The sequence below is a fragment of the Pelodiscus sinensis genome, chromosome 26, assembly GCF_049634645.1.
Source record: "Pelodiscus sinensis isolate JC-2024 chromosome 26, ASM4963464v1, whole genome shotgun sequence".
In the NCBI taxonomy this organism is placed as follows: domain Eukaryota; kingdom Metazoa; phylum Chordata; order Testudines; family Trionychidae; genus Pelodiscus; species Pelodiscus sinensis.
This window is the reverse complement of record NC_134736.1, coordinates 805,646-819,384: the sequence shown is the minus strand read 5'-3', so window position 1 is coordinate 819,384 and position 13,739 is coordinate 805,646. Positions and strand designations below refer to the sequence as shown.

The window sequence follows — 13,739 nt, the reverse complement described above, 5'->3', positions numbered from 1 at the left end:
TATGGAAGCATTATTGAGCTGGGATCAGCTTCAGGGTGAACTTGGCTTGTGTTTTCAGCAACTCTCTGCTTTCAGTGGAAATAAAATCTCTGGGTGTAGGTGCAGGCCCAGCAACAGTGATGATGCTAATTAGGTGAAGCCTAGTTTCAAGAACTATCTTGTTGAAGTGCTGGGTTAGTGGGCTGTCCCACCAGGAACAGAAGCTGTTATGATTAGTATGCAGGTGGCATTTGGCTCTGAATGCTCAGCTTCATTTGAGTGCTGGATGCACAGAGATTCCTTTTCCCTATTCTCCCTCCTGAAGGAGTCCCCAACATTTGTTGTAGGTTAGCTGACTCTGTTATATTTTAGCTGTTGAGTTCTCTAACTCAGCTGGAGGGATATGTGTGCATCTCTCTGGGTATGTGTACACTGAAAATAAAAATCCATGGCTGGCTATGCCAGGTGACTGGTGCTCACGGGCTTGGCCCGTGAAGCTATATCTTTGCTGTGTAGACATCTGGGCTTAAACTGAAGCCTGGGGTCTAGGATCCTATGAGGTATGAGGGTCCCAGAGCTCAGCTTCCAGCCTGAACCTAGAAATCTACACAGTAATGAAAAAGCCCTGCAGCCCAAGTTTTGCAAGCCTGAGGCAGATGCTATGGGCCAGCGGTGGGTTTTTCTTTGCTGTGTATACATACTTTCTGTCACCTTGATGAGGAACCGTTCTCGTTAACGCCTCACTGTCTCTTCCCCTGAGTATATGTGCCCTTTCCCTGGGGATGATGCTTTATGCCAGTGGTTAATGCAAATTTTCCGGGCTTGCTGCATTTCTGAAGAAGTTTCTGGTCACTCTTGCCTTGCCAGCATGGGTGTGTCCAGCTCCAGAGCAAAAAAGGTTGGCCATTATGGAAATTCATGTCTCTAACCCTGCCTCCCCATATTCTCAGCCTTATGGGGCTCGAGTGAGGGAAAAGAGTAGAAGAAGAGCATAAGCAGCTCTGCTGAGGGGGGAATTTCTTTAGCAATAATAGTCCTTTCTAGAACCTCAGTGCGACTCACTGGTCAAACTTGTGTTCCGTGCCTTCTGTTGGCAGCTACCCTAGAGGGTTACAGCCTATTACTGCTACCAGCTAATGGGATTATTTCTTCAGTGGTGCCCAACCTTTTCCAGATGGGGACCTATTTTGACAATTCAGGAAGACTTGGTTACCCAAGGCAATTCAAAAACAGAGGGAGGAGGAAGGCCAGAGCCATCTGGGGAGACACTTGGCGACCCTTTTGAAATGTAATGGCGACCCGTATTTGGATCCTGACCCATAGGTTGGGAAACCCTGTAAAATTAGCCTATGCGGTTAGGGTGCAGAAAATCCTCAGTTCAAACCCTGCTACAGGTTTATGCAGAGGCCTGTTCTCGTTTGACAGGTCAATCTTTCTGACATCTAAATAAGGCCTGTAAAGAGAGGAGAGTGCCAGACTCTCTTGGGAGGAAGACACATTCAGGTCGAAGATGAGGGGTGCATGGACATAGGAGTGACCCATCCTTCATCCCCAGTTTGTTGACTAAGAATAGGTATAGAATCATAAAATCATAGAACACCAGAACTGGAAGGGACCTCGAGAGATCATCGAGTCCAGTCCCCTGCCCTCACGGCAGGACCAGGCACTGTCTAGACCATCCCTGATAGATGTCTATCCAATTTGCTCTTCAATATCTTCAGAAATGGAGATTCCACAACCTCCCTATGCAGTTTATTCTAGTGTTTAATCACCCTGACAGGACATTTTTCCTAATGTAATTTTCTGGTCTGGAAAGAAAGTCTCAGCCTGCAGCTTTCTGTAAAGGCAATGGTACCTGAAGATGCATGCATCATGCCTTTTTCCAGACCATGCCTCAGTTATGTCTGTGAAATGCCCATGGTAATCCACAAGTGCCTGTAGCATCCTGGAGAAGTAACCCTTCCGATTGATGTACTCTGAGGCAAGGTGGGGTGGTGCTATAATGGGAGTGTGTGCCATCGATTACCCTGCCACAGTGCTGCAAGTTCTTCTTCGAGGAGTGTCCCCATGGGTGCTCCACCGTAGGTGCGTCAGCACCTCTGCACCTGCAATCGGAGACTTGTGACAGAGGTGTCCGTGGCCAGCCATGCGCACAAAGAGCCGGTGTGTGTTCTAAAGAGGCTACTGTGCATGCACAGCTGCCCTCCTCCCCCAGTTCCTTCTCAACCGCAGTCAGCAGTCTCCCTTTACCTCATTCATTACTTACCTATCTATAGGTAGTTTACCTCGGAAAACCTTCCTACTTTATTCTTGTTAAATCTCCTCTTAGTCGTTACCAACAAATTAAAAAAAAAATGAGACCCTTGCTGAACAAGCACCTAAAGGGACATACCAGTCCCGTGCTTATTGCTGGCTCTCTAGGATATGCTGGGTTCGCCTGGGTTTAAAAGGCGTGTGGGCTGCAGGCTATTCATTTCAATTTTAGACAGGCATGAACAGTGCGTGTGTTGTCTTGGCACTGCCTACATTTGTCAGAAGCTGGCAACCCCATCCAGGAGATCGAGAGAACTACAATTGAAAATGCTCCAGATGGAGAAAAAGGCTCGGTTGGCTTCTGACCTTGAGCAATCTATCAGTCCCAGACAGAAATCACCTGGGATGGGGTTGGAGAGAGCGGCCCCCTCCGGGTTGAGCCCAAAGGACTGGGAAAATAGTAACCCTTAGAAAAGGTCGTATTCTTTCTCAGGGACTGATTCTTCCCCGGGGAAGCGTGCTCCTCACAACAATACTGCACCCCCACTAAAAAAAAGGGTCGGACAAGCAGCAAGCCAGCGGGCCCAGAAAGGAAAAAAGCCATGACCCCAAGCACACACAGTGTGCCTCAGAGAAGACACCGTCAGAGGCAAAACACAAAGCCTCCTCAGTGGCACCGAATCAAATGCCTGCAGCACCATCCACAGTTCAAAAGAGACAACGCTAGCAGGCAGTACCGGGCACCAGCACTTTATCTGAGCTAGCACCGCCAACACCGCAAAATCACTCGGAGCCGGCCTCACCTATAAAGCAGCCGATGTTCCATTTAATGACGCGGCATACTCCACATGCTCCCCTCCCTTTGCTACTACCTGTTCCCCTGCTGATACTGTATTTTACAGTGGCAGCGTAGCTCTCAGTACACTTGGTACCAGGGACATCTCTTCTTGGCAGCAACAGTACCCCACACACCTCAAAGTGCCCTTTCTCAGCTATGCCAGCCAGTTCAGCTGCCTGTATACTTAGTGATGACAAAGATGATGTGTCAAAACCACCACACTTACTGCGACACTCCTCTCATAAGTCTCAACAACACAATCAACAATGGCAGCTCCCTCAGTGGCTTCCACCACCTGTCATGCCTAACTGGGACCCGTGGGCAGCTTATAGAAAACAACAGCTTACACAGCCACAGCAGACACCCCCAGCCCCAAGGTCCCATGCACCAACAATGCAGTCCATAGAGCAGTACATCTTAGACTCAGAAGAACAGGATGTGAATTTTACCAGGGAAGATCAGAGATCACCCTCTTCCCTACCCACCTATAATTCATCCACAACCCCTGACGATACGATCATGCCCCCACCATCAACCGGGGGGATGATTTTAAGTCATTCCAAGAGCTTTTCAAAAGAGTGGTAGACAACTTAGAGAGCTCTCTCTCTCAGATATTCCGCAGATGCAACACTAGCTTACAAACATTCTGCGCACATCTCTCCATGCAAAATTGGCCATCCCCATGAACAAGGTACTCATGGACCCTGCCAAGAATATATGGGACACGCCAGCCACAATCTCCCCAACATCCAAATGAGCAGACAGAAAATACTATGTCGTTCCCAAGGGAGCAGAATTCCTGTTTTCCCAAATAATTTCACCAAAGATACAGACATACATAATTTAACCAACAACAACGACAGTACGACAACAGATGCCGACCAAGGCAAAACAGACATAGACAGGCTTCAGATCAGTCCTCCACTCAACAACTATCAACATCCAGACAACAATTTTGAACTTCTGGTCGAGGGTCCCCAAAATTTCCAAGACAGCAGTCCAAACCGTCCACAGTATTTGGCAAAAGACTAGCTGACTTCTATCCAGCCTGGTTGGCCATTACCACTGACACATGGGTACTGGAAATTGTGAAAACTGGATACTGCATCCCATTCCTAGTTGTCCCACCACCCTTGCCCATCCCTTTTCAGGGACTCTTCTCACGAGAAATTGCTTGTACAAGAGGCATAACATCTCCTAAGGCTGGGCGCCATAGAAGAGGTAGTAAAGCAAGACAAAGGTTTTTACTCCCATTATTTCCTCACCACCAAGAAGTTGGGCAGCTGGAGACCTATTTTGGACTTCCTCCAGCTCAACCGTTTTGTCAAATACCAATGTTTCAAGATGGTCACTGGCCACCATTATACCTGCCCTGGAAAAAGGAGCATGATTGTCTACCCTCGACCTCCAGGATGCTTATTTCCACATACCAATACACCTAGCACACAGGAGGTTCCTCCGTTTTACAATAAAAGACAGACACTTCTAGTTCAGAGTGCTAGAGTTTGGAAGCTTGACAGCTCCAAGAATATTCTCAAAGGTACTGGCAGTAGTAGCCACACATTTGCACAAAAGCCGACGACTGTCTAGTAAAGAGCCCTACATAGCAAGACACACAACATTCTGTCTCAGAAGTCAGATCCCTCTTCGACACACTCAGGCTCCAGGTTAACATGGCAAAGTGCACTTTGACCCCGACTCAAGCCCTGGAATTCATAGGGGCACATCTAGACTGCACAACTTACCACACCACAGATGGGTCATGATCAAGGACCTGATAGCAACAGCACAGACCAGCCCAATCATAATAGCACAACTATGCCTACAAATACTGGGGCACATGGCAGGTGCCACGTTTGTAATACCCCATGCTCGATTATCTATGAGACCATTACAAACTCGACTACGCACAACCTACCAGACACGAATTCACCCATTGATCAAACATCTCACCATGGTAAACAAGATAAAATCCTCCCTCAAATGGTGGACACTACATGACAATGTATGCATAGGAGTCCCTTTCCAACACAATCCACCATCATTAACAATCACAACAGATGCCTTGCTTCTAGGTTAGGGAGCACATCTGCTTCTAGGTTAGGGAGCAAGGTTGTACAGGGTTAATGGACCCACGACAAAACCAAATACCACATAAACTTACTAGAACTCAGAGTGGTAAGAAATGCTTGCATGCACTTTCTTCCCCTGATTCAGAACAGAACAGTGAAAATCCCAACAGACAACATCACCACAATGTACTACATCATCAGGCAGGGAGGATCATGCTCACACCAGTTATTGTGGGAGGCTATTCGCCTCTGGGAATGGTGTATCCCACAGAACATACAACTGGTCACAACTTACTTCCCAGGGAAGGACAACACAATAGTGGACAACCTAAGCAGACAGTTCCCACAGAACCACGAATGGGAGATAAACCAATCAGTGCTCACCCACCTCTTCAAAAAGGGGGGTGGAATTCGCAGTGGTAGACCCCTTCACTACACACAGAAATGCTTGTTGCCCATAATACTGCTCCAGAGTGGGCATAGTCCCTGCTCCCTGGGGGATGCCTTCAGTATAAAATGGAAGGACACCTGGCATGTTTATTTCCACCATTTCCCCTCATACAATGGGTGATCCTCAAGAACAGACAGGACAGAGCCAGAGTAATACCAATAGCACCCAACTGGTCCAGACAAACGTGGTACCCGTTCCTGTTACAGATGACCTACCAGCCACCACATTGATTCCCACCAGTTGCATCTCTGCTCACACAGCAAAACGACCAAATTCCCCATCCAGCCGTCCACAAGTTACATCTCCAGGCATGGATGCTAATTAGCTAAGCAGCATGGAAAGAACCTTCCCGGAAGCAGTGCAGCTCATCCTCACGAATTCCACAAGACCTTGCCTCCATCTCCACTCTTCATGCCCCCTACAAGGACACTTGATCTTCACGCACCCTTCTGTCAAACCCTGTTTTATATGGGGTCTTCACAACATGTTTCCTCCACGCAAGGACCCAGTCCCAGCATGGGACCTGAACCTAGTGCTAAAAGTCCTTATGGGTAAACCTTTTGAGCCTCTCGCCACCTGTTCTCTACTACACTTATCAATGAAGGTGGCCTTCCTTGTAGCGATCTCCTCTTCCAGATGAGTTTGTGAAGTAGCAGCCCTAATGGTGGTTCCCCCATACACAATATTCCATAAGGACAAGGTGATTCTGTGCACTCACCCCAAAATCATCCCAAAAGGTACTCACTTTGTTCCACTGCAATGAGCCCATATACTTGCCAGTCTTCTTCCTGAAGCCTTATAAGGACAACAAAGAAACAGCCTGGATGTCTGCAGAGCACTCGCCTTCTACCTACAACGAACAAAGCCCTTTCAAAAAACTCCTCGGCTGTTTGTTTAATCTACAGAGAGATCGCAGGGATTGATAGCCATTTTGATAGTCTTTGTTATGATATAGGCAATCTAGTTGCATTAAACTAGCATATACCCCAGCACAGACAGAGTCCCTACCCACCTTGTGGTCTCACTCGACAAGGGCCATGGTAGCCACAACAGCATTCCTACAGAGTGTGTCCACAGAACACATTGCAGGGTCGCCACATGGACTTCAACACATACCTTCATGCAGCACTATGCAAGCCAGACATTTGCTGAGTCAGAAACAAGATTTGGCCAAACAATACTTTCAGTCACACACTCAGCAGCCGAAGCTCCTACCTCCTACTACGAATACTGCTTTGCAGTCACCTAAGGTGGAGCACCCACAGGGACACTCTTTGAAGAAAAAGGGAAAGTTACTCACCTGTGCAGTAACTTGAGTTCTTCGAGATGGTTGTCCTCGTGGGTGCTCTACCACCCACCCTTCTCCCCTCTGCTTCAGAATAGAATATGTCCAGGTCAGAGAAGGAACTTTTGGGGGGGGGAGGCTGGCTGCACACGTGCAGTAGCCTCTTCAGAACACACACTAGCTCTTTGCGTGCATGGCTGGCCACGGACACTGCTGTCACAAATCTCCAATCGTAGGCATAGCGACGCTGACACACCTAAGGTGGAACACCCACGAGGACAGCCATCTTGAAGAACTCCAGATACTGCACAGGAGAGTAGCCTTCCCTTCACTTCCGCAAAGCCAGCCATTATGTCTTCCACGTTTCCCAGAGTTACAGTCCTACACAGCACCATGTTATTTATTGCCCTACACACTTGTAGAAATGTTTCCCTAACAGTAGTCTTCCCCACTCCAGACTGATTTGCAACTGAATGGTAGCAATCTGGAGTTGCCAGCTTCCACACAGCAATTGAAACATGCTTCTCTACAGAGAGAGCAGCTCTTATTCAGATGTCCTTGCGCCGCAATTAAGGGCCAGCTCAGCACACAGCTCCAGAAAGGTTGCTTTACACATCTGAGAGTTCTGTAGTTATTGCTCTTCATCCCACACCTGCATGACAATATGATCCCACCGCTCAGTGTTGGTTTCCCTAGCCCAGAAGTGATGCTCTACTCTGCACAACTGCTCTGTGACAGCCCAATGCAATGCCACTATGCTGCTGTCCCTGTCACTCACATTGTCAGCTGCATCCAAATCTTCTTCCTTTAATACTTATAGTAAGAAGAAGGCCTAAAACAAAAGCCCATGCAGCACAGGCCTAGTTTGAGGCCTGAGGCCTAGCTAACAATGGACAAAACATGGCTAACATAAAGCAAAGCTAAGCTGTGAGCAACAGGCAGGCACTTACTCACAAAACTTGGCACGAACAGGGTAATAGACCCAGGTATAGAACAGTCATTGGTACTGACTGTAAGTGGAAAGCACGTGGTACCACCAGCTCATTAAAAGAGACCTTGGTACCCACTCCCCACAGATACAGACCCAGGTTCAAGAAAGGGTCTAAAATGACAGCGTGATGGATAGAGATGATCTAATCAAACTACGAGGTACAGGGTGATGGGTGGTATCTAAGTAGCGTCAGAGGCTGGTAACCCGACAACGTTAGAGGGTTGCAACCTGATACGTCAGCAGTGATATATAAGTTGTTTGTACCTATATATAAAGTGGTGTCTTGGGGGGACAGTCTTTGTATGACCAAGGGAGCAGTGGAAATTTCCAACTGATTGAGTCATTGCATTATTCCATAGTAAGGCATTTGATACGGTCTCGCATGATTGTCTTATCAATAAACTAGGCAAATGCAACTTAAATGGGGTGTGCATAACTGGGTGGATAACCATTCTCAGAGAGTAGTTATTAACAGTTCACAATCCTGCTGGAAGGGCATAACAAGTGGGGTTCTGCAGGGGTCTGTTTTGGGACCGGTTCTGTTCAATATCTCCATCAACGATTTAGATATTGGCTTAGAGAGTACTCTTATTAAGTTTTCAGATGATACCAAGCTGGGAGACGTTGCAACTGCTTTGAAGGATAGAGTCATAATTCAAAATGATCTGGACAAACTAGAGAAATGTCTGAGGTAAACAGGATGAAGTTTAATAAGCACAAATGCAAAGTACTCCACTTAGGAAGGAACAATCCGTTTCACACTTACAGAAAGGGAAACAACTGTCTAGGAAGGAGTACTGCAGAAATGGATCTAGGGGTCATAGTGGACCACAGGCTAAATATGAGTCAACAGTGTGACACTTCTGCAAAGAAAGCAGATTTTGGGATGCATTAACAGGCGTGTTCTGAGCAAGACGCGAGAAGTCATTCTTCCTCTCTACTCTGCGCTGATCAGGCCTCAATTGAAGTATTGTATCCAGTTTTGGGCACCACATTTCAAGAAAGCAACCAGGGGACTTTGCGAACGGGGCAGCTAACAGAGAGTTTCGAGATGGAGTTCTCCAGGTGAAGGCGGAGCGATACAGGACCCTTGAGATAAGAGCTGTCTGTAGTGTGTGCTTGTGTTTGGGGGTTACTTGCTAGTTGCCTGACAGAAACTGTACTGAGCTTCTGTTTGTCTGTCTGTCTGTTTGTTTGGAAATTGAAGTGCTAAGCTTTTTGTTTGAAGGGCTGTGTGCTGTGGCTGGCAGTTGGAAGCTGAGAACTTCTAAGTGTGGATTTGAAATCTAGAACCCTCTGTTGATTGGTCGAACTTTAGCCAGGGGGCGAGGCTATCAGAAAGGTCAGGGTTTTATAAAGTCCATAAGTAATTGACCAGGGACAGCTAACAGGGAATTTCGAGAGAGAGTTCTGAAGAGAAATTGGAAGGCGGTGAGGTACACTTGCCATTTTTTAAAACTTTTAACCTAAACTAAAACCAAAACTTCCTGATATAAATAAAAACCCTATCAATAACCTAATTAGCTGTAGGTGGGAATGCAAGCGGAAGCCCAGCAGCAGAGGGGAGCTATCCTGTTTATTGCACTCAGTGTAGCATGTATGATTACTTGCCCTGGGGGTGGGTGGCATATGTGTGCATTTGGTGCAAGGAGCTCCTGGCCCTCAGAGACTGCATACGCACGTTGGAGGCCAGGGTGCCTGAATTGGAGGAGATAAGGGAGACTGAGCGGTATGTAGATGAGGCTTTCCAGGACGCTGTAGAATTGTCCAGCCTCTGGTCAGACAGCCCCTGTGTTGTTAACGAGGATGAAATGCTCAGGAAAGGAGAACATTCAACTGGAGCAGAGGAAATGATCTCATAGTTGGGACCCTCCTTCCAGAGGATGTTATGGTATCCTCTTGCACTGAGGATACATCTTTTGGGGAGGGAACTCCAGTTAGGAAAAGGCAGATGTTAGTAATGGGGGATTCGATCATTAGAAACATAGCTAGTTGAGTTTTTGATGACCGGGAGAATCGTATGGTGACTTGTCTGCCTGGTGCGAAGGTTGCTGTGGATCTCTCTAGGCATCTAGATAGACTTATGTGTAGTGCTGGGGAGGACCCGGTGGTCATGGTACATGTAGGTACCAGTGATATAGGAAAGGGTAGGAGAGAGGTTCTGGAGGCCAAATTTAGGGTGCTAGGAAAGAGATTGTGTGCGTAGACGTGTTATTTCGAAATAAGCTATTTCAAAATAAGATATTTCGAAATAACACTGTAATGTAGACATACCCTAAAAGGGTGACACAAGGAGGAGGGAGACAAATTGTTTTCCTTGGCCTCTGAGGATAAGACAAGAAACAATGGGCTTAAACTGCAGCAAGAAAAGTTTAGGTTGGACATTAGGAAAAACGGTCAGGATGGTTAAACACTAGAATAAGTTGCCTAGGGAGGTTATGGAATCTCCATCTCTGGAGATATTTAAGAGCAGGTTAAATAGACATCTGTCCGGGATGGTCTAGACAGTACTGGGTCCTGCTGTGAGGGCAGGGGACTGGACTCAATGACCTCTTGAGGTCCCTTCCAGTTGTAGTGTTCTGTGATTACTGAACCACTATGCATATGTACCCCATGATAGAGTCTACTGTACTTCACTTAACAATAAACCTGGCCTGGGACCTTTGATGATTACCTGGTTTGTGGTCTTTGGGGGCTCTCTTGGGGTTTGCTGTGGAGACTTAAGTGCACAAGTCGACATGGTCCACATCACTGAGCACACATGCAAGCAGCCTTCTGGTTATCATCATCAACAGAGCCAGAGACCTCTGAGGACACCTTGACAGTAAATCTTGACTCCATCCTGAATAACTGTAATACTAAGTCACAAGGAAAGGGAGGCTAAGCCAGCTGATATCTGTGTCAGGCTTTAAAGGGGTTGGGGTCCAGTATCTCTGCTCATCCCGGGATGTAATACCAATCCTCACATGCTCAGATTCCCTATGGGTGATAATGGGCCCTAAAATATGTGCAGGGGACTCTCCTTTCTGTACATGCTGCTCTGCTGGGGAGTTAGCTCTAGCTAAGCCTCATAAATATTCTCCTTCCCATTTAGCTGTAAATGACATTCAGACTTAATGGTTCATGGCTAAATGAGTCTTTTACAGCACTGGCCCTAGTGTTACCACAGGAGTTAGCACAGTTACAGCTTATAGCAGTTACAATGTTGCCATTTGTGATAACACAGCTGCATAGAGCTGTGGGGGGAGGGGCGATGGAGAGCACAGGGAATTTTTGTGTTCATTTTTTGCTTAAGTGTTTCTTAGGACTCTTCACCTTTTTACAGGTTTGGTGACTTGTGTTGTTCCTACTTGATACTTATGCCACAGGACGAGTGCATTTCATAATCATCAATCATCTCAGGATGGGAATGGCAGGGGGTGTAATAGATCAGTACTGAGGAGCATTGCACAACTGTGTGAGATGGCAAGACCATTGCTGAAATTAGCAGATACATCTGTGGGCTGGAATACAATGGCATTCACAGAGATGGGGATGGGGATGGGGGGAAGCAGTGAGGCTGTAGCCTGGGATTGGGAGGTGATGTCAGAGGTGGTTAGAGAGGGACCCCAAAAGAGGAATAGCAGGGGGCTGTGAGTTGGGATTAAGGAATATTAGCAGAGTTGGGTGAGAGAAGCCTGCATTGTGTCTTGGTCTAACCTGTCTCATGGTTTCCCCTCTTGCGTGTCCTAATAGTGATTGACAACACTCTGCACACAGATCCACTCCTCACAGTGCTGCTTCTTGAAGTCTCTGTTTGCAGGAATTTTACTTGTGCAGAGCATCGGAGCGCAGTCTGGGGGAGCATGGTCAGTGAAAATCCCTTTGCCTAACTAAGAAAGCCTGAGTCTATCTCTGAGGTTAAGTCAGAGTTGTTCCTAAATTATCCTCTAAATTGAGGATTCCTCCCAGCTATAATCAGTATAAATAGACTTGCTCCCCAAGATCTCACTGTTCTTTCTCTGTGCCTCTCTGGGAAATCCATGCAATGTAGTGAGTGGGAGATTCCAAGGCCCATCACAGCCTCATACCCTGTGGACCTATCTAGATAGATGTAGTACATGTGTGGACACATGCATTGTTAGCATTATAGAATCATTGAGCTGGAAGAGACCTTAGGCGGCCATCAAGTCCAGCCCCCTGCCCAAAGCAGGACCAATCCCTGTCAACCCAGCCAGGGCTTTATCAAGCCAGGACTTGAACACCTCTAGGGATGGAGACTCCACTACTTCCCTAGGGAACCCATCCCAGCGCTTCCCTACCCTCCTAGTGAAATAGTTTTTCCTAATATCCAACCTGGACCTCTCTCACCACAACCTGAGACTAATGTTCCTTGTTCTGCATCTGTCACTACTGTGAACAGCCTTTCTCCAGCCTCTTGGAACCTCTCTTCAGGAAGTTGAAGACTGTTATCAAGTCCCCCTTTACTCTTCTCTTCCGCAGACTAAATAGACCCAACTCCCTCAGCCTCTTCTCGTAGGTCATATGCTCCAGCCCCCTAATCATTTTGGTAGCCCTCCGCTGGACCTTTTCCAATGCATCTACATCCTTTCTCTAATTGGGGTCCCAGAACTAGGTACAATACTCCTGATTTGGCCTCTCCAGAGCCGAGTAAAGAAGAATAATCACATCTCTGGATCGACTGGCAATGCTCCTCTTAATGCAACCTAGTATGCCATTAGCCTTCTTCGCTACAAGGGCACACTGTTGACTTATGTCCAGCTTCTCATCCACTGTAACCCCCATGTCCTTTTCTACAGAGCTTCTACTTAGCCAGTTGGTCCCCAGCCTGTAACAATGCTTGGGATTCTTCCATCCCAAGTGCAGGACTCTACACTTGTCCTTGTTGAACCTCATCAAATTTCTTGTGGCCCAATCCTCCAATTGGTCTAAGTCACTCTGGACTCTATCCCTTCCCTCCAGCATGTCTACCTTTCCCCCTAGCTTAGTGTCATCTGCAAACTTGCTGAGGGTGCAATCCATCCCCTCGTCCAGGTCATTAATAAAGATGTTGAACAAAACCAGTCCCAGAACCGAACCTTGGGGCACTCCGCTAGAAACCGACTGCCATCCTGACATCGAGCCATTGATCACTACCCGCTGTGCCCGATCTTCCAGCCAGCTTTCTATCCATCTTACTGTCCATTTATCCAATCTACATTCCCTTAGCTTGCTGGCAAGAATGTTGTGGGAGACCGTATCAAAAGCCTTGCTAAAGTCAAGGTATATCGCATCCACTGACTTACCCATATCCACAGAGCCGGTTACCTCATCATAGAAGCTAATCAGATTGGTCAGGCATGACTTGCCCTTCACGAATCCATGCTGACTATTCCTGATCACCTTCCCCTCTTCCAAGTGCTTCAAAATGGATTCCTTGAGGATACCCTCCATGATTTTTCCAGGGACTGAGGTAAGTTTTGCTGACCGGCCTATAGTTCCCTGAATCGTCCTTCTTCCCTTTCTTACATTTGCCTTTTTCCAATCATCAAGGATCTCTCCCGATTTCCACGACTTTTCAAAGATAATGGCCAAAGGCTCTTCAATGACATTTGCCAACTCCCTCAGTACCCTCGGATGGATTAAGTACGGACCCATGGATTTATGTACATTTAGCTTTTCTAAATAGTTCCTAACCTGTTCTTTCCTCACCAAGGGCTGTCCACCTTCATCCCATATTGCGTCACTTAGCGCATTAGTCTGGGAACTGACCTTGTCTGTGAAGACAGAGGCAAAGAAAGCATTAAGTATTTCAGCTTTCCCCACATCATCTGTCACTAGGCTATTGCCCTCATCTAGTAGGGCTCCATACCCTCTCGGATCACCTTCTT

At 47.1% G+C, this 13,739-nt stretch overlaps 1 protein-coding gene and 1 long non-coding RNA gene across 23 annotated transcripts in view; one reads left to right on the top strand and one right to left on the bottom strand.

Moving 5' to 3' along the window:
- The window catches only part of PHLDB1 (pleckstrin homology like domain family B member 1), a 170,848-nt gene that overhangs the window by 26,518 nt on the left and 130,591 nt on the right, over window positions 1-13,739 (top strand). The gene's annotated exons all lie outside the window — the stretch shown is intronic.
- Window positions 1,985-13,622, bottom strand: LOC142820502 (uncharacterized). Its single transcript, XR_012897726.1, has 3 exons — window positions 13,546-13,622; window positions 6,339-6,443; window positions 1,985-2,084 (listed from the first exon to the last, which is right to left on the bottom strand). It is a non-coding gene; the product is annotated as an uncharacterized LOC142820502 (long non-coding RNA).